The sequence below is a fragment of the Arachis hypogaea genome, chromosome 18 (assembly GCF_003086295.3).
Source record: "Arachis hypogaea cultivar Tifrunner chromosome 18, arahy.Tifrunner.gnm2.J5K5, whole genome shotgun sequence".
In the NCBI taxonomy this organism is placed as follows: Eukaryota; Viridiplantae; Streptophyta; class Magnoliopsida; order Fabales; family Fabaceae; genus Arachis; species Arachis hypogaea.
The window spans coordinates 103,252,709-103,258,266 of record NC_092053.1 but is presented as its reverse complement, the minus strand read 5'-3'; the positions used below and the strand labels follow the sequence as shown (position 1 = coordinate 103,258,266).

The 5,558-nt window shown below is 41.8% G+C and overlaps 1 non-coding gene across 1 annotated transcript; it reads right to left on the bottom strand.

Moving 5' to 3' along the window:
• Nucleotides 1-3,461: 3,461 nt before the first annotated feature.
• Nucleotides 3,462-3,568, bottom strand: LOC112774129 (small nucleolar RNA R71). The gene has a single exon (XR_003188632.1). It is a non-coding gene; the product is annotated as a small nucleolar RNA R71 (small nucleolar RNA).
• Between the last annotated feature and the right edge of the window lie 1,990 nt (nucleotides 3,569-5,558).

Below are 5,558 nucleotides of genomic sequence, written 5' to 3'. Positions count from 1 at the left end.
CAATGGTGCTCTTGAGCTCCTTTATGTCTCTTCCTTGTCTTTCTTGCTCCTCCCTCATAGCTCTTTGATCTTCTCTAATTTCATAGAGGATGATGGAGTGCTCTTGGTGCTCCACCCTTAGTTGTCCCATGTTGGAACTTAATTCTCCTAGGGAAGTGTTGATTTGCTCCCAATATTTCTGTGGAGGAAAGTGCATCCCCTGAGGCATCTTAGGGATTTCATGGTGGGGAATTGATGCCAGGGTATTTTGGCCAGTTTCACTGACCTTTTCTTTATTGTTTTTAGGGTAGTTTCATGCATTTCCTTAGGAAATAAGCTAGTTTTGGGTAGATATTCACTTACATCTTGATTCAAGCATACATTGTGCACTTTACATGATTTCATGAGGATTTTACATGAATTTAAGGACAAATTTGATGTTGCATTTCCCATGACTTGGACTAGAACTTTGATGCACTTTATTGCTTGATTTCAGGACAAAGGAAGCAAAGAAGAACCACATTAGTGGCCACGTTAGTTACACTAACGTTAACACTAACTTGGAATGAGAGTAACTTGCAAAGTTAATGAGAAAAGTGATTGCCAATAACGCTCTCGAAGCCATCATTGCCCACGTTAAGAGTCACATTAACTAAGTTAACGTGAACTCTAACGTGGAAGAAAGGAAATAGAGCCAACGTTAGTGACACTTAACATTATCACTAACGTTGGACCAAGCTATAAGTGGCCACGTTAGAGTCCACGTTAACTTAGTTAACGTGGCCTCTAACGTTAAGAAGAAAGGGGGGAAGCCAACGTTAGTAACATTCAACATTACCACTAACGATGGCCAAGTCACTCTAGGCCACGTTAACTCCCACGTTAACCTAGTTAACGTGGAAGCTAACGTGAGGAAGGGAGGTGACGCCAACGTTAGTGACACCCAACATTGTCACTAACGTTGGAAGGAGCCCACACATGCCACCATGAGCCATGTTAACTTAGTTAACGTGGAAGCTAACGTGGATAAGGGAATGTTGAACCAACGTTACTGACACTCAACTTTGTCACTAACGTTGGAAATGGCTAGCATAAGCCACGTTAGAAGCCACGTTAACCTAGTTAACATGGACTCTAACGTGGGAGCTAAGGGGCACATTGGAACGTTAGTTACAATGTTAAGTGTCACTAACGTTCTCGAAGGTTGGCAAGCCTACGTTAAAAGAGCCACGTTAACTAAGTTAACGTGGACTCTAACGTTGGGAAGGGGGAGGCTTCTCAACGTTATTGGGAAAGTTGAGTTCCAATAACGTGCACGAAGGACAACGAGGCAACGTTAGTGGCAACGTTTGCGCCACTAACGTTGAGGTTAACGTGGGTCTTACTTGGGTAAGGAACGTTAGTGAAAAAGTTGAATGTCACAAACGTTCTCGAACCCATATTTTCACTGAACGTTAACACCACTAACGTCCTGAGCAAAAGTCTCTGCCCACTTCACAATTTCTCTCTGCAAGTAAAGCCAAGCCCAATGAAGAAGATAACTGCTTCAAACTCAAGATCCAAAGGCCCAGACCCAAGACTTGAAGAACCAACTAGAAGAGTAGAAGAGTAGTATATATAGGAGTAGCTTTGAATTAATCGGGAGTTGGAAAATATAGGGAGCCTCTGGGCATAGAATTACTCTCTGTATTTACTTTCTCTGCACTTCTAGTTTCATTATGTATTCTCCATCTTTGTTTTCATTTTCCAAAGCTATGAACAACTAAACCCCTTTCATTGGGTTAGGGAGCTCTGTTGTAATTTGATGGATCAATACTAGTTTTCATTATTCTTCTTCTATCTTTTCTCTTGATTTTACTTGAAAGCTTTCGATCTTCATCCAATTGGGTAGTTATCTTGGAAAAGAAGCTATTCATACTTGGATCTCTTCTGAACCTTGAAAGAGGAATGAAGAGATCAAGCTAGAAATGCTTTCTCATGCTGGACCAAATTGGGTTTGGATGGATATGTGACTATAATCGTCTCAACACTTGATTTGGGAAATGCATGTGGTATAATCAGTGACCATACTTCATCTCTTCTCATGAGCAATTGACCAAGGAATTGGCTATTGATCAAGATTTGAGAGATTGAATTACAAGAAATTGTAATTCAATCACTTAAGATTGCCAAGGAGATCAATGAGTGCATTGATTGAGGAAGAGATGAAAATGAAATTGATCCGGAGAATGCAACATCTCCTGAGCCCAATGAACTCCCCATTTCTGATCTTACCCATTCTCTTTATTTTTTGTCACTTACTTTTATGAGCAATTCCCCCATTCCCATTTATAATTCTGCAATTTACTTCAGTCATTTACTTTCAGTTCTTTAATTTTAGCATTTACTTTTTCTGTCATTTACCTTCCCGCCATTTTATTTTCTGTAATTCTAAACTCAAATCCTGGATTCGCTCAACTAGAACATTCCTCTAATTAAAGTTGCTTGATCAATCAATCCTTGTGGGATTCGACCTCACTCTGTTGTGAGTTTTTACTTGACGACAAATTCGGTACACTTGCCGAAGGAAATTTGTTGCGAGACAAGTTTTCCATGCATCAAGTTTATGGCGCCGTTGCCGGGGATTGATTGTGCATTAGCAATGATTGGATTGGAGGATAACTAGATTGAGCATTTTATTTTTGTTTGATTTAATTTTCTGTTTGAGTCATTTACTTCCTGTTTTAGTTAATCTCTTCCCTTCCCCCTACTTTTTCTTTGTTATTTACTATTCATCTCACTAACCCACTAACTATTTGATATATTGCATCACTCACACTAACAGTAATTCTGACAGATATACTTTCTGCACCTATTCTCTTTGCTTGTACTTGTTGGTTGTATGACAGGGAGAAGAAGCGGGGCTTCAACTTCCTTTGATTCTGAACCTGAGAGAACCTTCCTTAGACTAAGAAGGGAGGCAAGAGAAAAACGTGTAGTTGGTGCTGAAGAAGAGGAGGAACACTTTGAGGAATACTTTGAACCAAACATGGAAGAAAACATGGAAAACCATCATGAAGAAGAGGCTCACAACCATGGCGGAAGAGGTCGAGCAAATCATGCTGGGGAGGATAGAAGAGTTTTAGGCTCTTACATCAATCCAAACCCAGGAAACTGTGGAAGTAGCATTCAAAAGCCAACCATCCATGCCAACAATTTTGAACTAAAACCACAGCTCATCACCCTTGTTCAGAACAACTGTTCGTTCGGAGGAAGTGTCCAAGAGGACCCCAATCAACATCTAACCACCTTTTCTGAGAATATGTGACACAGTAAAGTCTAATGGTGTTCATCCTGACGCCTATAGACAGCTCTTATTTCCATTCTCACTCAAGGATAAGGCAGCCAAGTGGCTGGAGTCTTTCCCAAGGGAGAGCTTGACAACTTGGGAAGATGTGGTGAACAAATTCTTAGCAAGATTTTACCCTCCTCAACGAATCAATAGGCTGAGAGCTGAGGTCCAAACTTTCAGGCAACAAGATGGTGAGACTCTATATGAAGCATGGGAGAGGTTTAAAGACCTAACAAGGAGGTGCCCACCCGATATGTTCAATGAATGGGTGCAGCTACACATTTTCTATGAAGGGCTCTCTTATGAGTCAAAGAAGGCCGTAGACCATTCATCCGGAGGATCTTTGAACAAGAAGAAGACCATTGAGGAGGCCATAGATGTAATTGAAACAGTAGCAGAGAACGACTACTTCTATGCCTCCGAACGAGGGAACACAAGAGGAGTAATGGAGCTAAACAATGTAGATGCTCTGCTGGCCCAAAACAAGCTCATTACCCAGCAGCTAGCTGACCTCACCAAGAAGATGGAGAGGAACCAAGTAGTAGCAATCTCCACTTCATCAACAACCCAAGAAGGAGTGAATGAAGAAGCAGAGGGTAGTCAAGAGCAAGCCAACTACATTGGGAATTCACCTAGGCAAAACCATGATCCATACTCCAAGACTTACAACCCTGGATGGAGGAACCACCCGAACTTTCGGTGGGGAAATCAACAAGACTAAAGCCTTGATCAAAGACGCCCAAATCCAAATAATACAGCCACCTAACACTTCACATCTAGACCATATCAACACCCCCATAACAACATGTCTCCACATTCATATCAAGGCCAGAATAACCATCCTCAGCCTGACCTATCATCATTTGATGAAAGAATCTCAAGGATTGAGAATCTACTTGAAGGCATAGGCAAAGAGATTCAAGATAGTAAAGCATTCCGAGAAGAGGTGATGTCCAATATGCAGAATCAGGATGCTGCCATCAAGAAACTGGAGACACAAATTGGCTACTTATTCAAGCAAATTCCAAGCCACAACCTTAGCAGCAAGACTAGCTTAACACGAAGGGAGGAGTGCCAGGCTATCACCCTTAGAAGTGGGAAGGAACTGAAGGAAACCCCCCAGAAACCACAAGAAAAGGAATCAGATAAAGAGGAAGAAGAGCAGGATGGAGCTCAAGTTCCTAATCTGAGTTCACAAAAAGGGGAAGAAATGCTGAAGCCAGATGCCCCAAGAGTCCCATACCCTCAACAATTAAAGAAGAAAGGGGATGACAATCAGTTTTTGAGATTTTTGGAAATCTTCAAGAAACTACAAATCAACATACCCTTTGCTGAAGCAATAGAACAAATGCCACTCTACGCCAAGTTCTTGAAGGAGCTCATGACTAAGAAGAGAAGCTGGAAGAACAACGAGACTGTGATACTAACCGAAGAATGTAGTGCTATCATTCAACACAAACTACCCCAGAAATTGAAGGATCCCGGGAGTTTTCAGATCCCTTGTATTATAGGGGAAATCACAGTGGAAAAGGCTCTTTGTGACTTGGGAGCCAGCATCAATTTGATGTCGGTAGCCATGATGAGAAAGATGAAGATTGAGGAAGCTAAACCAACAAAGATGGCCTTACAATTGGCAGACTGATCGTTCAAGTTTCCGCATGGCGTCGTAGAAGATTTGCTGGTGAAAGTGGGAGATTTTATCTTTCCAGCAGACTTTGTAGTGCTGGACATGTAGGAGGAAGCCAAGGCTTCTATCATCCTGGGAAGGCCATTCTTGGCCACTGCTGGAGCTGTCATTGATGTACAAAAAGGAGATATCACCTTGAGATTACACAATGAAAAGATGACGATCAATGTGTTCAAAGCCATGAGTTACCCACCAGAGCAAATGGGAGAGTGTATGAGGTTGGACTCACTTGAAGACGCAGTGCAGGAAAACTTCGAAGAAGAAGAACCTGAAGGTATAATAGAGGAGGAACCTACGTTTAGTGAAGAGGTTGCAACAGCAGAGATTCAAATACAAGGTGCACCAAAGGAAGAGAACAAAAAGTCAGAAGCACCCAAACTTGAACTCAAAGCATTGCCACCCTGTCTCAAATATGCATACTTAGGAGAAGATGAAAATTATCCAGTAATTATAAGCTCATGCCTCAACCAAGATCAAGAGGATGAACTGCTCAAAGTACTGCGAAACCACAAAGATGCCATTGGTTGGACTCTTGCTGACTTGAAGGGGATAAGTTCGGCC